This window comes from Balaenoptera physalus, assembly GCF_965194825.1.
Source record: "Balaenoptera physalus genome assembly, chromosome: 9".
Lineage (NCBI taxonomy): Eukaryota > Metazoa > Chordata > Mammalia > Artiodactyla > Balaenopteridae > Balaenoptera > Balaenoptera physalus.
Genome location: NC_138888.1, coordinates 108098555 through 108118078, shown reverse-complemented (window position 1 = coordinate 108118078; position 19524 = coordinate 108098555). Strand labels below are relative to the sequence as shown.

The following is a 19524-nucleotide window of genomic DNA, read 5'->3' as shown; positions in this document are numbered from 1 at the left end:
TTGCGATGACAGGGGTCATGTAGCATTGTGATGATATGGGCAAGGAGCATTGTGATGAAAATGGTCATGGGGCATGGTGATGAAAAGCGCCATGGAGCATTGTAAGGACAAGAGTCCTGGAGCATTGTGATGACATTTTCATGGAGCATTTTGATGACACGGGCATCAAGAATTGTGATGACAAGAGTTCTGGGGCATTGTGATGACAAGGGCATGGAGCATTGGGATTACAGGGGCCATGGAGTATTTGATGACAAAGGCATGGACCATTGTGACAACAAGGGGCATGGAGCATTGTGTTGAAAGTGGTACTGGAGAATTGTGATGAAATGGGTCATGGATCATTGTGATTACAGGGATCATGGAGCATTGTGATGACAAGAGTCAAGGAGCATTGTCAAGACAAGGGTCATGGAGCTTTGTGATGACAAGGGCCATGGAGCATTGTGATAACAGGTGTCATGGGGCATTGTGATGACAGTGGGCATGGAGCATTGTGATGAAAGGTGTCATGGAGTACTGTAATTTCAGGGGCCATCGAGCATTGTAAATACAAAGGCCATGGAGCATTGAGATGACAGGCATCATGGAGCATTGTGTTGTAAGTGGTAATGGATCATTGTGATGACAAGTGTCCTGGAACCTTGTGATGACACGGTTCATGGAGCATTGTGATGACAAGGGCCATGGCGAATTGTGATGACAAGTGCCATGGAGTATTGTGATGACACGGGCATGGAGCATTATGATGACAAGAGTTCTGGAGCATTGTGATGACAAGGGCAGGAAACATTTTGATGATAGGAATCATGGAGCATTGTGATGAAAACTGTCATGTAACATTCTGATGACAGGTATCATGTAGCATTGTGATGAAAGGGGCCATGGAGTATTGTGATGACAGGCGTCATGGGGTATTGTGATGCCAGAGGACATGGAGAATTGTGATGACAGGGATCATGCAGCATTGTGATGACAAGGATCATTTGAGCATTGTGATGACAAGTGTCATGGAACATTGTGATGACAAGATTCATGAAGCATTGTGATGACAAGGCCATGGAGAATGTGATGACATGGGCCATCGAGCATTGTGAAGACAGGGGTCATGGAACATTGTGTTGACACGGGCATGGAGCATTGTGGTGAGAGGAGATCTGGAGCATTGTGATGAGATGGTATGGAGTATTTTGATTACAGTGGGCAAGGAGCATTGTGCTGACTAAGGCATAGTGCATTGTGATGACAAGGGGAATGGAGCATTGTAATGAAAGTGCTACTGGAGCATTGTGAGGAAAGGGGTCATGGATCACTGTGATGACAGGGGTCATGGAGCTTTGTGATGAAAAAGGCCATGGAGAAATGTGATGACAGGGGTCATGGGGCTTTGTGATGAGAGGGGGCATTGGGCATTGTGATGACAGGGGGCATGGGGCCTTGGAATGACTGGGGGCATTGGGCCTTGGAATGACAGGGTGCATGGAGCATTGTGGTAACAAGACCAATGGAGCATTGTGATGAGAAGTGTCATGGAGAATTGGGTTGACATGTGTCATGGAGTATTTTGGTGACACGGTCATGGAACATTGTGATGACAAGAATTCTGGAGCATTGTGATGACATGGGCAGGGAACATTGTGATCACAGTGGTCATGGAAAATTCTGATGACAAGTGTCATGGAACATTGTGCTGACAGGGATCATGGAGCATTGTGATGAGAGGGGCCTTCGAGCATTGTGATGACAGGCCTCATGGGGCATTGTGATGACAGTGGTCATGGAGCAGTGTGATGAAAGGTGTCATGAAGTGCTGTGATTACAGAGGCCATGGAGCATTGTGAATGCAAGGCCATGGGGCATTGAGATGACAGGGGCAATGGAGCCTTGTGACGAAAGTGGCAATGGATCATTGTGAGGACAAGTGTCCTGGAACCTTGTGATGACACGGTTCATGGAGCATTGTGATGAGATGGGTCATGGCGAATTGTGATGACATGTGTCATGGGGCATTGTGATGACTGTGGCCATCAAGCATTGTGATGAAAGGTATTAGGGAGCACTGTTATGACAGGGGCCATGGAGCATGGTGATGACATAAGCCATGGAGCTTTGTGATGACAAGTGTCATGGAGCATTGTGATAACACGGGCAAGGAGCATTATGATGACAAGAGGTCTGGAGCATTGTGTTGACAAGGGCATGGAGCATTGTGATTAAAGGGGCCATGGAGCATTGTGATGACAAGGGCTGGCATTATTGTGATGACAGGGGTCATGGAGCATTGTGATGACAAGGGCAGGGAACATTGTGATGAAAAGGATCATGGAGCAATGTGATTACAGGGGCCATGGAGCATTGTGAATCCATAGAACATGGAGTATTGTGATGACAGGGGTTATGGAGCATTGTGATGAAAGTTGTCATGGATCATTGTGATGACAAGTGTCCTGGAACATTGTGATGACACGGTTCATGCAGCATTTTGATGATAAGTGCCATGGCAAATTGTGAGGACACGTGTCTTGGAGCATTGTGATGAAAGTGGTCATCTAGTATTGTGATGAAAGGTACCATGGAGCACTGTCATGACAAAGGCCATGGAACATTGTGATGACAAGTGTCATGGAGCATTGTGATGACACAGGCATGGAGCATTATGATGACAAGTGTTCTGGAGCATTGTAATGACAAGGGCATGGAGCATTGTGATTACAGGGGCCATGGAGCATTGTGATGACAACGGCATGGAACATTTTGATGACAAGGGTCATCGAGCATTGTGAAGACAGGGGTCTTGGAGCATTGTGATGACAAAGGCCATGGAGCATCGTGATGAAAATGGTCCTGGAGCATTGTGATGACAGCGGTCACGTAGAATTGTGATGTCAAGGATAATGAAGCATTGTGGTGACAAGGGTCATGGAGCATGGTGATGACAGGTGTCATAGAACATTGTGATGACAAGGTTCATGAAGCATTGTGAGGACAAGGGCATAGAGGATTGTGATGAAATGGGTCATCGAGCATTGTGATGACAGGGCTCATGGAGCATTGTGTTGACATGGGCATGGAGCCTTGTGATGCGAAGAGAACTGGAGCATTGTGATGACAAGGGCATGGAGCAATTTGATTACAGGGTCCAAGAAGCATTGTGCTGACAATGGCATGGAGCCTTGTGAAGCGAAGAGAACTGGAGCATTGTGATGTCAAGTGGCATGGAGCATTGTGATGAAAGGGGTACTGGAGCATTCTGAGGAAAGGGATCATGGATCATTGTGATGACCGGGGTCATGGAGCTTTGTTATGAGAAGGGCCATGGAGCATTGTGATGACAGGGGTCGTGGAGCATTGTGATGACAAGTGTCATGGAACATTGTGCTGACAGGGATCATGGAGCATTGTGATGAGAGGGGCCTTGGAGCATTGTGGTGACACGGGCATGGAGCATTGCGATGACAGGGCTCCTGGAGCATTGTGTTTCCACGGGCATGGACCATTGGAATGAGAAGAGATCTGGATCATTGTGATGACAAGTGCATGGAGCATTTTGATTACAGGGGCCAAGGAGCATTGTGCTGAAAGGGGCATGGTGCATTGTGATGACAAGTGGCATGGAGCATTGTGATGAAAGGGGTACTGGAGCATTGTGATTACAGGGGCCATGGAGCATTGTGATGACAAGGGCAGGGAATATTGTGGTGATAAGGTTCATGGAGCATTGTGATGACAGGCGTCATGGGGCATTGTGACGACAGTGGTCATGGATCATTGTGATGACAAGAGTTCTGGAGCATTGTGATGACAAGTGCATGGAGCATTGTGATTACAGGGGCCACGGAGCATTGTGATGACAATGGTGTAGTGCATGGTGAGTACAGGGGACATGGAGCATTGTGATGACAAGGGCAGGGAACAATGTGATGAAAGGGATCATGGAGCAATGTGATTATAGGGGCCATGGAGCATTGCGAATACATAGGTCATGGAGCATTCTTATAAAAGTCGTCATGGATCATTGTGATGACAAGTGTCCTGGAACCTTGTGATGACACGGTTCACGGAGCATTGAGATGACAAGGGCCATGGCAAATTGTGATGACAGGTGTCATGAGGCATTGTGATGACAGTGGTCATCTAGCATTGTGATGACAGGTATCATGGAGCACTGTGATGACAGGGGTCATGGAGCATTATGATGAAAAGAGTTCTGGAGCATTGTGATGACAAGGGCATGGAACATTGTGATTACAGGGGCCATGGAGCATTGTGATGACAAGGGCAGGGAACATTGTGATGACAGGTGTCATGGAACATTATGATGACAGGGGTCATGGAGCATTGTGATGAAAGGGATCATGGAGCAATGTGATTACAGGGGCCGTGGAGCATTGTGAATACAAAGGTCATGGAGCATTATGATGACAGTGGTCATGGAGCATTGTGCTGAAAGTGGTCATGGATCATTGTGATGACAAATGTCCTGGAACATTGTGATGACATGGTTCATGGAGCATTGTGATGACAAGGGCCATGGCGAATTGTGATGGAATGTGTCTTGGGGCATTGTGATGACAGTGGTCAGCTAAATTTGTGATGAAAAGTAACGTGGGGAACTGTGATGACAGGGGCCATGGAGCATTGTCATGACAAAGGTCATGGAATACTGTGATGAAAAGTGTCATGGAACATTGTGATGAGACGGGCATGTAGCATAATGATGACAGGACTACTGGAGCATTGTGATGACAAGGGCATGGAGCATTGTGATTACAGGGGCCATGGAGCATTGTGATGACAACGGCATGGAACATTTTGATGACAAGGGTCATCGAGCATTGTGAAGACAGGGGTCTTGGAGCATTGTGATGACAAAGGCCATGGAGCATCGTGATGAAAATGGTCCTGGAGCATTGTGATGACAGCGGTCACGTAGAATTGTGATGTCAAGGATAATGAAGCATTGTGGTGACAAGGGTCATGGAGCATGGTGATGACAGGTGTCATAGAACATTGTGATGACAAGGTTCATGAAGCATTGTGAGGACAAGGGCATAGAGGATTGTGATGAAATGGGTCATCGAGCATTGTGATGACAGGGCTCATGGAGCATTGTGTTGACATGGGCATGGAGCCTTGTGATGCGAAGAGAACTGGAGCATTGTGATGACAAGGGCATGGAGCAATTTGATTACAGGGTCCAAGAAGCATTGTGCTGACAATGGCATGGAGCCTTGTGAAGCGAAGAGAACTGGAGCATTGTGATGTCAAGTGGCATGGAGCATTGTGATGAAAGGGGTACTGGAGCATTCTGAGGAAAGGGATCATGGATCATTGTGATGACCGGGGTCATGGAGCTTTGTTATGAGAAGGGCCATGGAGCATTGTGATGACAGGGGTCGTGGAGCATTGTGATGACAAGTGTCATGGAACATTGTGCTGACAGGGATCATGGAGCATTGTGATGAGAGGGGCCTTGGAGCATTGTGGTGACACGGGCATGGAGCATTGCGATGACAGGGCTCCTGGAGCATTGTGTTTCCACGGGCATGGACCATTGGAATGAGAAGAGATCTGGATCATTGTGATGACAAGTGCATGGAGCATTTTGATTACAGGGGCCAAGGAGCATTGTGCTGAAAGGGGCATGGTGCATTGTGATGACAAGTGGCATGGAGCATTGTGATGAAAGGGGTACTGGAGCATTGTGATTACAGGGGCCATGGAGCATTGTGATGACAAGGGCAGGGAATATTGTGGTGATAAGGTTCATGGAGCATTGTGATGACAGGCGTCATGGGGCATTGTGACGACAGTGGTCATGGATCATTGTGATGACAAGAGTTCTGGAGCATTGTGATGACAAGTGCATGGAGCATTGTGATTACAGGGGCCACGGAGCATTGTGATGACAATGGTGTAGTGCATGGTGAGTACAGGGGACATGGAGCATTGTGATGACAAGGGCAGGGAACAATGTGATGAAAGGGATCATGGAGCAATGTGATTATAGGGGCCATGGAGCATTGCGAATACATAGGTCATGGAGCATTCTTATAAAAGTCGTCATGGATCATTGTGATGACAAGTGTCCTGGAACCTTGTGATGACACGGTTCACGGAGCATTGAGATGACAAGGGCCATGGCAAATTGTGATGACAGGTGTCATGAGGCATTGTGATGACAGTGGTCATCTAGCATTGTGATGACAGGTATCATGGAGCACTGTGATGACAGGGGTCATGGAGCATTATGATGAAAAGAGTTCTGGAGCATTGTGATGACAAGGGCATGGAACATTGTGATTACAGGGGCCATGGAGCATTGTGATGACAAGGGCAGGGAACATTGTGATGACAGGTGTCATGGAACATTATGATGACAGGGGTCATGGAGCATTGTGATGAAAGGGATCATGGAGCAATGTGATTACAGGGGCCGTGGAGCATTGTGAATACAAAGGTCATGGAGCATTATGATGACAGTGGTCATGGAGCATTGTGCTGAAAGTGGTCATGGATCATTGTGATGACAAATGTCCTGGAACATTGTGATGACATGGTTCATGGAGCATTGTGATGACAAGGGCCATGGCGAATTGTGATGGAATGTGTCTTGGGGCATTGTGATGACAGTGGTCAGCTAAATTTGTTATGAAAAGTAACGTGGGGAACTGTGATGACAGGGGCCATAGAGCATTGTCATGACAAAGGTCATGGAATACTGTGATGAAAAGTGTCATGGAACATTGTGATGAGACGGGCATGTAGCATAATGATGACAGGACTACTGGAGCATTGTGATGACAAGGGCATGGAGCATTGTGATTACAGGGGCCATGGAGCATTGTGATGACAACGGCATGGAGCAATGTGATGACAAGTGTCATCAAGCATTGTGATGACAGGGATCATGGAGCATTGTGATGACAAAGGCCATGGAGCATTGTGATGACAGGGGTCATGGGGCATTGTGATGACAGGGGTCATGGAATATTGTGATGACAAGGTTCATGAAGCATTGAGATGAGAAGGGCATAGAGCATTGTGATGACATGGGCCATCGAGCATTGTAACAACTGGGGTCCTGGAGCATTGTGTTTGCACGGGCATGGAGCCTTTTGATGAGAAGAGATCTGGAGCATTGTGTTGACAAGGGCATGGAGCATTGTGATTACAGGGGCCATGGAGCATTGTGATGACAAGGGCTGGCATTATTGTGATGACAGGGGTCATGGAACATTGTGATGACAAGGGCAGGGAACATTGTGATGAAAGGGATCATGGAGCAATGTGATTACAGGGGCCATGGAGCATTGTGAATCCATAGAACATGGAGTATTGTGATGACAGGGGATATGGAGCATTGTGATGAAAGTTGTCATGGATCATTGTGATGACAAGTGTCCTGGAACATTGTGATGACACGGTTCATGCAGCATTTTGATGATAAGTGCCATGGTGAATTGTGATGACCCGTGTCTTGGAGCATTGTGATGAAAGTGGTCATCTAGTATTGTGATGAAAGGTACCATGGAGCACTGTGATGACAGGGGCCATGGAGCATTGTCATGACAAAGGCCATGGAACATTGTGATGACAAGTGTCATGGAGCATTGTGATGACACTGGCATGGAGCTTTATGATGACAAGAGTTCTGGAGCATTGTGATGACAAGGGCATGGAGCACTGTGATTACATGGGCCATGGAGCATTGTGATGACAACGGCATGGAACATTGCGATGACAAGGGTCATCGAGCATTGTGAAGACAGGGGTCTTGGAGCATTTTGATGACCAAGGCCAAGGAACATTGTGATGAAAATGGTCCTGGAGCATTGTGATGACAGCGGTCACATAGAATTGTGATGACAAGGATAATGAAGCATTGTGGTGACAAGGGTCATGGAACATGGTGGTGACAGGTGTCATGGAACATTGTGATGAAAAGGTTCATGAATCATTGAGATGACAGGTGTCATGGAACAGTGTGATGACAAGGTTCATGAATCATTGAGATGACAAGGGCATGGAGCATTGTGATTACATGGGCCATCGAGCATTGTGACAACTGGGGTCCTGGAGCATTGTGTTTGCATGGGCATAGAGCCTTTTGATGAGAAGAGATCTGGAGCTTTGTGATGACAAGGGCATGGAGCATTTTGATTACAGGGGCCAAGGAGCATTGTGCTGACAAGAGCACGGTGCATTGTGATGACAAGTGGCATGGTGCATTGTGATGAAAGGGGTATTTGAGCATTGTGAGGAAAGGGGTCGTGGATCATTGTGATGACAGGGGTCATGGAGCATTGTGATGACAGGGGTCATGTGGCATGGTGATGACAGGGGGCATGGAGCACTGTGATGAAATTTGTCCTGGAGCATTGTGATGAAAAGCACCATAGAGCATTGTGATGACAAGCGCCATGGAGCCTTGTGATGACAGGGGTCATGGAGCATTGTGATGACACTGGCATGGAGTATTGTGATGAAAAGTGTTGAGGAGCATTGTGTTGACAATGCATGGATCATTGTGATGACAGAGGCCATGGAACATTGTGAGGAAAACGGCATGGTGCTTTGTGATGACAAGGGCCATGGAGCATTTTGATGAAAGGGGTTAGGGAGCATTGTGATGAAAATGATCATGGAGCATTGTGATGAAAATCGCCATGGAGCACAGTGATGAATATAGCCATGGAGCATCATGATGTCAATGGTCATGGAGCGTTTTGATGACAGGGGTCATGGAGCATTGTGCTAAAAGTTGTCCTGGAGCATTGTGAGTAAAGGTGTCATGGATCACTGTGAGTACAGTGATCCTGGAGCATTGTGATGACAGGGGTCATGGAGAATTGTCATTACAAGGGACATGGAACATTGTGATTACAGGGGTCATGGGACATTGTGATCACAGGGGTCATGGAGCATTGTGATGACAGAAGTCATAGAGCATTGTGATGAAAGGGGCATGGAGCATTGTGATTAAATGGGTTATGGAGCGTTGTGATGAAAGTGGTCATGGAGCATTGTGATGAAAAGCGCCATGGAGCCTTGTGAAGAAACGTGTCCTGGAGCATTGTGATGACACGGGCATGGAAAATTGTAATGAGAAGGGTTCTGGAACATTGTGATGACAAGTACATGGAGCGTTGTGATTACATGAGCCATGCAGCATTTGATAACAAGGTCATGGATCATTGTGATGACAAGGGGCATGGAGCATTGTGATGAAAGGTGTCATGGAGCACTGTGATTACAGGGGCCATGGAGAATTTTGATGACAATGGCCACGGAGCATTGTGATGACAGGCATCATGGAGCATTGTGATGAAAGGGGTCATGGATCATTGTGATGATAGTGGTCATGGAGCATTGTGATGAAAAGCGCTTGGAGCGCTGTGACGACAAGGGCCATGGAGCATTGTGATGACACGGGCATGGAGAATTGTGATGAGAAGGATTCTGGAGCATTGTGATTACATGGGCCATGGAGCATTTAATGACATGGTCATCGAACATTGTGATGACAAGAGGCATGAAGCATTGTGATGAAAAGGGTACTGGAGCATTGTGATGAAAGGCGTCAGGGATCATTGTGATTACAGGGATCATGGAGCATTGTGATGACAAGGGTCATGGAGCATTGCGATGACAACAGCCATTGAGCATTGTGATGACAGTGGTCAAGGAGCATTGTGATGACAAGGGTATGGAGAATTGTGATGCCCTCACTTCTGGAGCATTTCGATGACAAAGGTATGGAGAATTGTGATGACCTGAGTTCTGGAGTATTTTGATGACAAGGGCATGGAGAATTGTGATTACAGGGGCCATGCAGCATTGTGATGACAACTGCATTGAGCATTGTGATGACAAGGGGCGTGAAGAATTGTGATGAAAGGCGTTCTGGAGCATTGTGAGGAAAGGTGTCATGGATCATTGTGATTACAGCAATCATGAAGCATTGTAATGACAGGGTTCATGGATCATTGTGATGAAAAAGGTCATGGATCACTGTGATTAGAGGAGCCATGGCGTATTGCAATGACAAAGGCCCTGGAGCATTCTGATGACAGGTGTCATGCAGCATTGAGATGAAACGGGTCATGGTTCATTGTGATGACAGGTGTCATGGAGCATTGTTATGAAAGGGGTCATGGGGCATTGTAATGACAAGTATCATGGAGCACTGTGATGTATGGGGTCATGAAGCATTGTGATTAAATGGATCATGGGGCATTGTGATGAGAAGGGCATGTAGCATTTTGACGACAAGTGGCATGGAGCTTTGTGGTGGAAGGGCTACTGGAGCATTGTGAGGAAACGTGCCATGGAGCATTGTGATGACAGGGTCATGGAGAATTGTGATGACAGGGGTTATGGAGCATTCTGATGACAAGGACCATGGAGCATTGTGATGACAGTGTTCATGGAGCATTGTGATGAAAGGTGTCATGGAGAACTGTGATCACAGGGGCCATGGAGCATTGTGAAGAAAAGGGAATGGAGCATTGTGATGACATGGTCATCAACCATTGTGATGACAAGGGGCATTAAGCATTGTGATGAAAGTGGTACTGGAGCATTATGATGAAATGGGTCATGGATCATTGTGATTACAGGGATCATGGAGCATTGTGATGACAAGGGTCATGGAGGATTGTGATGAAAGTTGACATGGAGCATTGTGTTGACACGGGCCATGGAGCATTGTGATGACAATGGCCACTGAGCATTGTGATGACAGTGGTAATGGAACATTGTGATGACAAGGGTATGGAGAGTTGTGATGACCTGAGTTCTGGAGCAATTGGATGACAAGGGCATGGAGAATTGTCATGACCTGAGTTCTGGAGTATTTTGATGACAAGGGCATAGAGAATTGTGATTACAGGTGCCATGGTGCATTGTGATGACAACTGCATTCAGCATTGTGATGACAAGGGGTGTGGAGCATTGTGATGAAAGGCGTACTGGAGCTTTGTGAGGAAAGGTGTCATGGGTCATTGTGATTACAGTTATCATGGAACATTGTGATGACAGGGGACATGGAGCATTGTAATGACATGTGTCATTGAGCATTGTGATGATAGGGCCATTGAGAAACCTGATTACAATGATTATGAAGCATGGTGATGAAAGTGGTCATGGAGCACTGTGATTAAAGGGAACATGGGCATTGTGTTTACAAGGGCATGTAGCATTATGATGAAAAGTAGCATGGAACATTGTGATGAAAGGGGTACCGGAGCATTGTGAGTGAAGGAGCCATTGAGCATTGTGATGACAAGGGCATGGAGCATTGAAATGAAGGGGGACATGTGGAATTGTGACAACAAGGGCCATGGAGCATTGTGATGAAATAGGTCATGGAGCATTGTGATAAAAGTTGTCATGGAGCATTGCGCTGAAAAACACCAGGTAGCATTGTGATGACAAGTGCCATGGAGGATTGTGATGACAAGTGTCTTGGAGCATTATGATGACAGGGGGTAATGGGCATTGTGATGAAAGTTGTCATGGAGCACTGTGAATACAGGAGCCATGGAGAATTGTAATGACAATGGCCATGGAGCATTGTGAAGACAAGGGTCATGGAGCATTTTGATGAATGGGGTCATGGATCATTGCAATGACAGGTGTCATGGAGCATTGTGATGATATGGGCATGGAGAATTGTGATGACAGTGATCTTGGAGCATTGTGATGAAGGGCGTCATGGAGCATTGTGATGACATGGGCATGGATCATTGTGGTGACAAGTGTTCTGGAGCATTGTTATGACAAGGGCATGGAGCATTGTGATAACAGGGGTCATGGAGCATTTTGATGAAAAGTGCAAGGAGCATTGTGATGAACGATGTATTGGAGCATTGTGAGGAAAGGGGTCATGGATCATTGTGATTAAAGGGATCAAGGAGCATTGTGATGACAGAAGCCATAGAGCATTGTGATGACAAGGGCCATGGAGCATTGTGTTGACAGGGGTTATCGGGCATTGTGATGAAAGTGGTCATGGAGCATTGTGATGACAAGGTCCATGGAGCATTGTGATGACAGAACTCATAGAGAACTGTGATGACAAGGGCCATGGAGCATTGTCATGACAGGCATTATGGAGCATTGTGATGAAAGGGGCATGGAGCACTGTGAGGATAAGGGCTTGGAGCATTGGGATGACAAGAGTAATGGAGCATTGTGAAGACAGGGGTCATGGAACATTGTGATGACAAGGGTCATGGAATTTTGTGATTAATTGGGACATGGATCATTGTGAAGTCAGAGGTCATGGAGCGTTGTGATGACAAGGGCCATGGAGCATTGTCATGTCAGTGGTCATGGAGCATTGTGATGATAAGGGCATGGAGCCTTGTGATGTCAATGCTCATGGAGCATTTTGATCAAAGTTGTCATGGAGCATTGTGATGATAGGGGACATGGAACGTTGTTATGAAAAGGGGCATGGAGCATTGTGATGACAGGAGTCATGGAGCACTGTGATGGCAAGTGTCATGGATCATTGTGATGAAAGGGGTCATGGAAAATGGTGATTAAAGGGGCCATGGAGCTTTGTGATGATAAGGGCATGGAGCAATGTGATAACAATGATCAAGGAGCATTGTGATGAAAGGGATAATGGATCATCTTGATTAGAGGGATCATGGAGCATTGTGATGACAATGGTCATGGAGCACTGTGATGAAAGTGGTCAGGGCGCATTGTAATGACAGGGGTCATGGAGCATTCTGATAAGGGGTGTCATGGAGCATTGTGATGAAAGCGGTCATGGAGCATTGTGATGGCAAGGGCCATGGAGCATTGTGATGACAATGGCATGGAGCATTGTGATTACAGGGGTCATGGTGCATTGTGATGAAAGGGATGATGGTGCAATGTGATTACAGGGGCCATAGAGCATTGTGAATACATAGGCCATGGAGCATTGTGATGACAGTGGTCATGGAGTATTGTGATGAAAGTGGTCATGGAGCATTGTGATGACAAGTGTAATGGAGCATTGTCATGACAAGGACATGGAGCATTATGATGACAAGAGTTCTGGAGCATTGTGATGACAAGGGCAGGGAACATTGTGATGACAGTGGTCATGGAGCATTGTGATGACAAGTGTCATGGAACATTGTGCTGACAGGGATCATGGAGCATTGTGCTAAGTGTGGCCTTGGAGCATTGTGATGAAAGGCGTCATGGGGCATTGTGATGACAGTGGTTATGGAGCATTGTCATGAAAGGGGTCATGGTGCACCGCAATTATAAGTGCCATGGAGCATTGTGAATACAAAGGCCATGGAGAATTGAGATGACAGGGGTCATGGAGCATTGTGATGAAAGTGGTTATGGATCATGGTGATGACAAGTGTCCTGGAACCTTGTGATGATGCGATTCATGGAGCATTGTGATGAAATGGGCCATTGCGAATTGTGATAACAGAGGTCATGGGGCATTGTGATGAGAATGGTCATCTAGCATTGTGATGAAATGTTTCATGGAGCACGGTGATGACAGGGGCCATGGAGCATTGTGATGACAAGGGTAGGAAACATTGTGATGACAGGGGTCAGGGAGCATTGAGATGACCACTGTCATGGAACGTTTTGATGACAGTGGTCATGGAACATTGTGATGAAAGGGGCCATGGAGCATTGTGATGACAGGCATCATGGGGCACTGTGATGACAATGGTCATGGTGCTCTGTGAACAAAGGAATCATTGAGCAATGTGATTAAAGGGACCATGGAGCACTGTGAATACATAGGCCATGGAGCATTGTGATGACAGTGGTCATGGAGCATTGTGCTGAAAGTGGTCATGGATCACTGTGATGACAAGTGTCCTGTAACATTGTGATGCCATGGTTCATGGAGCATTGTGATGAAAAGGGCCATGGCGAATTGTGATGGAATGTGTCTTGGGGCATTGTGATGACAGTGGTCATCTAGCATTGTGAGGAAAGGTATCATGTAGCACTGTGATGACAGCGGCCATGCAGCATTTTGATGACAAAGGCCATGGAGCATTTTGACGACAAGTGTCATGGAACATTGTGATGACACGGGCATGGAGCATTATGATGACAAGAGTTCTGGAGCATTGTGATGACAAGGGCATGGAACATTGTGATTACAGGGGTCATGGAGCATTGTGATGACAAGGGCAGGGAACATTGTTATGACTGGGGTCATCGAGTATTGTGTTTACACAGGCATGGAGCATTGTGCTTACACGGGCATGGAGCATTGTGATGAAAAGATATCTGGAGCATTGTGGTGTCATGGGCATAGAGCATTTTGATTAGAGTGGCCAAGGAGCATTGTGCTGACAAGGGCATGGTGCATTGTGATGACAAATGGCATGGAGCATTGTGATGAAAGGGGTATTTGAGCATTGTGAGGAAAGGGGTCATGGATCTTTGTGATGACATGGGTCATGGAGCATTGTGATGACAGGGGTCATGGGGCATTGTGATGACAGGGGGCATTGGGCATTGTGATGACAGGGGGCATGAGTAATGTGATGAAAGTTGTCCTGGAGCATTGTGATGAAAAGCACCATGGAGCATTGTGATGACAAGAGCCATGGAGCATTTTAATGCAAGGGTCATGGAGAATTTTTATGACATGGGTCATGGAATATTGGGATGATAAGAATTCTGGAGCATTGCTATGAAAAGGGCATGGATAATTGTGATTTCAGGGGCCATGGAGCATTGTGATGAAAGGGATCATGGTGCAATGTGATTACAGGGGCCGTAGAGCATTGTGAATACTTAGGCCATGGAGCATTGTGATGACAGTGGTCATGGAGTATTGTGATGAAAGTTGTCATGGATCATTGTGATGACAAATGTTCTGGAACATTGTGATGACACAGTTCATGGAGCATTGTGATGACAAATGCCATGGCGAATTGTGATGACAGGTGTCATGTGGCACTGTGATGACAGTGGTCATCTAGCATTGTGATGAAAGGTGTCATGGAGCACTGTGATGACAGGGGCCATGGAGCATTGTGATGTCAAAGGCCATGGAGCATTGTGATGACAAGTGTCATGGAGCATTGTGATGAAACGGGCATGGAGCATTATGATGACAAGAGTTCTGGACCATTGTGATAACAAGGGCATAGAGCATTGTGATTACAGTGGTCATGGAGCATTGTGATGGAAGGAATCAAGGAGCAATGTGATTACAGGGGCCATGGAGCATTTTGCATACATAGGCCATGGAGCATTGTGATGACAGGTGTCATGGAGCATTGTGGTGAAAGTGGTCATGGATCATTGTGATGACAAGTGTCCTGGAACCTTGTGATGACACGGTTTATGGAACATTGTGATGACAAGGGCCATGGCGAATTGTGGTGACAGGTGTCATGGGGCATTGTGATGACAGTGGTCATCTAGCATTGTGATAAAAGGTATCATGGAGCACTGTGATGAGAGGGGCCATGTAGCATTGTGGTGACAAAGGCCATGGAATATTGTGATGACAGGTGTCATGGAGAATTGTGATGACACAGGCATGGAGCATTATGATGACAAGCGTTTTGGAACATTGTGTCACAGAGCATGGAGAATTGTGATTACAGGGGACCTGGACCATTGTGATGACAAGGGTATGGAGCATTGTGATGACAGGGATCATGGAACATTGTGATGACAAGGTTAATGAAGCATTGTGATGACAAGGGCATAAGGCACTGTGATGACAGGGGTCATTGAGCATTGTGTTGAAAGGGGTCATGGAGCCATTGTGATGAAAACTGTCATGGAACATTGTGATGACAGGGGCCATGTAACATTGTGATTAAAGGGGCCATGGAGCATTGTGATGACAGGCATCATGGGGCATTGTGATGACAGTGATCATGGAGCATTGTAATGACAAACGCCAAGGAGCATTGTGATGACCGAGGGCATGGAGCATTGTGATGAAAATGGTCCTGGAGCATTGTGATGACAGTGGTCACGGAGAATTGTGATGAGAGGGATCATCCAGCATTGTGATGACAAGGGTCATGGATCATTGGGATGACAGGGATCATGGAACATTGTGATGACAAGGTTCATGAAGCATTGTGATGAAAAGGCCATGGAGCACTGTGATGACAGGGGTCATTGAGCATTGTGATGACAGGGGTCCTGGAGCATTGTGTTTACACGGGCATGGAGCATTGTGTTGAGAAGAGATCTGGAGCATTATGATGACAAGGGCATGGATAATTGTGATTACATGGGACAAGGAGCATTGTGCTGAAAAGGGCATGGTGCATTGTGATGACTAAGGCATGGAGAATTGTGACGAAAGGGGCACTGGAGCATTGTGAGGAAAGGGGTCAAGGATCATTGTGAAGACAGGGGTCATGGAGCTATGTGACAACAAGGGCCATGGAGCATTGTGATGACAAGGGTCTTGGAGAATTGTGATGACGTGTGTCATGGAGAATTGTGATGACAAGAATTCTGGAGCATTGCTATGAAAAGGGCATGGATAATTGTGATTACAGGGGACATGGAACATTGTGATGTCATGGGCAGGGAACATTGTGATGACAGTGGTCATGGAGCATTGTGTTGACAAGAGTCAGATATCATTGTGCTGACAGCGATCATGGAGCATTGTGATGAGATGGGCCTTGGAGCATTGTGGTGACAGGCGTCATGGGGCATTGTGATGACAGTGGTCATGGAGCATTGTGCTGAAAGTGGTCATGGATCACTGTGATGACAAGTGTCCTGTAACATTGTGATGACACGGTTCATGGAGCATTGTGATGACAAGGGCCATGGCGAATTGTGATGCCAGGTGTCATGGGGCATTGTGATGAGAATGGTCATCTAGCATTGTGATGAAATGTAGCATGGAACACTGTGATGACAGCGGCCATGGAGCATTGTGATGATAAAGGCTATGGAACATTTTGATGACAAGTGTCATGGAGCATTGTGATGACATGGTCATGGAGCATTATGATGACAAGTGTTCTGGAGTATTGTGATGACAAGGGCATGTAGTATTGTGATTAAAGTGGCCATGGAGCATTGTGATGACAAGGGCATGGAGTATTGTGATGACAAGGGTCATCGAGCATTGTGATGACAGGGGACATGGATCATTGTGATGACACAGGGCATGGATCATTGTGATGAAAAGGGTCCTGGAACATTGTGATGACAGTGGTCACGGAGAATTGTGATGACAGGGACCATGCAGCATTGTGATGACAAGGGTCATGGAGCATTGTGATGACAGGGGTCATGGAATATTGTGATGACAAGGTTCATGAAGCATTGTGATAACAAGGGCATGGAGCATTGTGATGACATGGGTCATCGAGCATTGTGATGACAGGGTTCCTGGAGCATTGTGTTTACACGGATATGGAGCATTGTGCTGACAAGGGTATGTTGCATTGTGATGACAAGTGTCATGGAGATTTGGTATGACACGGGCATGGAGCATATATGACGACAAGAGTACTGGAGCATGGTGATGACAATGGCATGGAGCATTGTGATTACAGGGCCTTGGAGCATTGTGATGACACGCATCATGGGGCATCGTAATAACAGTGGTCATGGAGCATTGTGATGAAAGGGGTCATGGAGAACCGTGATTACAGTGGCCATTGAATCTTGTGAATACAAAGGTTATGGAGTATTGAGATGACAGAGGTCGTGGAGCATTGTGATGACAATTGTCATCTAACATTGTGATGAAAGGTATCATGGAGCACTGTGATGACAGGGGCCATGGAGCATTGTGATGACATGGGCATGGAGTATTATGATGACAAGAATTCTGGAGCATTGTGATGAAAAGGGCATGGAACATTGTGATTACATGGGCCATGGAGCATTGTGATGACAGGGGCAGGGAACATTTTTATGACTGGGTTCATGGAGCATTGTGATGACAGGGTACTGGAGCACTGTGATGAAAGGGGCCATGGAGCATTGTGATGACAGGCGTAATGGGGCATTGTGATGACAAGGGTTATGGAGCATTGTGATGAAAGTGTTCATGGAGTAATGTGATTACATGTGCCATGGGGCATTGTGATGAATGTGGTCATGGATCATTTTGATGACAAGTGTCCTGGAACATTGTGATGACACGGTTCATGGAGCATTGTGATTACAGGGGTCATGGTGCATTGTGATGAAAGGGATGATGGTGCAATGTGATTACAGGGGCCATAGAGCATTGTGAATACATAGGCCATGGAGCATTGTGATGACAGTGGTCATGGAGTATTGTGATGAAAGTGGTCAGGGCGCATTGTAATGACAGGGGTCATGGAGCATTCTGATAAGGGGTGTCATGGAGCATTGTGATGAAAGCGGTCATGGAGCATTGTGATGAAAGTGGTCAGGGCGCATTGTAATGACAGGGGTCATGGAGCATTCTGATAAGGGGTGTCATGGAGCATTGTGATGAAAGCGGTCATGGAGCATTGTGATGGCAAGGGCCATGGAGCATTGTGATGACAATGGCATGGAGCATTGTGATTACAGGGGTCATGGTGCATTGTGATGAAAGGGATGATGGTGCAATGTGATTACAGGGGCCATAGAGCATTGTGAATACATAGGCCATGGAGCATTGTCATGACAGTGGTCATGGAGTATTGTGATGAAAGTGGTCATGGAGCATTGTGATGACAAGTGTAATGGAGCATTGTCATGACAAGGACATGGAGCATTATGATGACAAGAGTTCTGGAGCATTGTGATGACAAGGGCAGGGAACATTGTGATGACAGTGGTCATGGAGCATTGTGATGACAAGTGTCATGGAACATTGTGCTGACAGGGATCATGGAGCATTGTGCTAAGTGTGGCCTTGGAGCATTGTGATGAAAGGCGTCATGGGGCATTGTGATGACAGTGGTTATGGAGCATTGTCATGAAAGGGGTCATGGTGCACCGCAATTATAAGTGCCATGGAGCATTGTGAATACAAAGGCCATGGAGAATTGAGATGACAGGGGTCATGGAGCATTGTGATGAAAGTGGTTATGGATCATGGTGATGACAAGTGTCCTGGAACCTTGTGATGATGCGATTCATGGAGCATTGTGATGAAATGGGCCATTGCGAATTGTGATAACAGAGGTCATGGGGCATTGTGATGAGAATGGTCATCTAGCATTGTGATGAAATGTTTCATGGAGCACGGTGATGACAGGGGCCATGGAGCATTGTGATGACAAGGGTAGGAAACATTGTGATGACAGGGGTCAGGGAGCATTGAGATGACCACTGTCATGGAACGTTTTGATGACAGTGGTCATGGAACATTGTGATGAAAGGGGCCATGGAGCATTGTGATGACAGGCATCATGGGGCACTGTGATGACAATGGTCATGGTGCTCTGTGAACAAAGGAATCATTGAGCAATGTGATTAAAGGGACCATGGAGCACTGTGAATACATAGGCCATGGAGCATTGTGATGACAGTGGTCATGGAGCATTGTGCTGAAAGTGGTCATGGATC

General features: G+C 46.5%; 1 long non-coding RNA gene across 1 annotated transcript in view; it reads left to right on the top strand.

Moving 5' to 3' along the window:
- The first annotated feature begins 1503 nt into the window (after nucleotides 1-1503).
- Nucleotides 1504-19524, top strand: part of LOC309667434 — a 74172-nt gene continuing 56151 nt past the window's right edge. Inside the window, exon 1 of the long non-coding RNA XR_014267772.1 lies at nucleotides 1504-1646. This is a non-coding gene — a long non-coding RNA (uncharacterized lncRNA). The remainder of the gene's footprint in view (nucleotides 1647-19524) is intronic.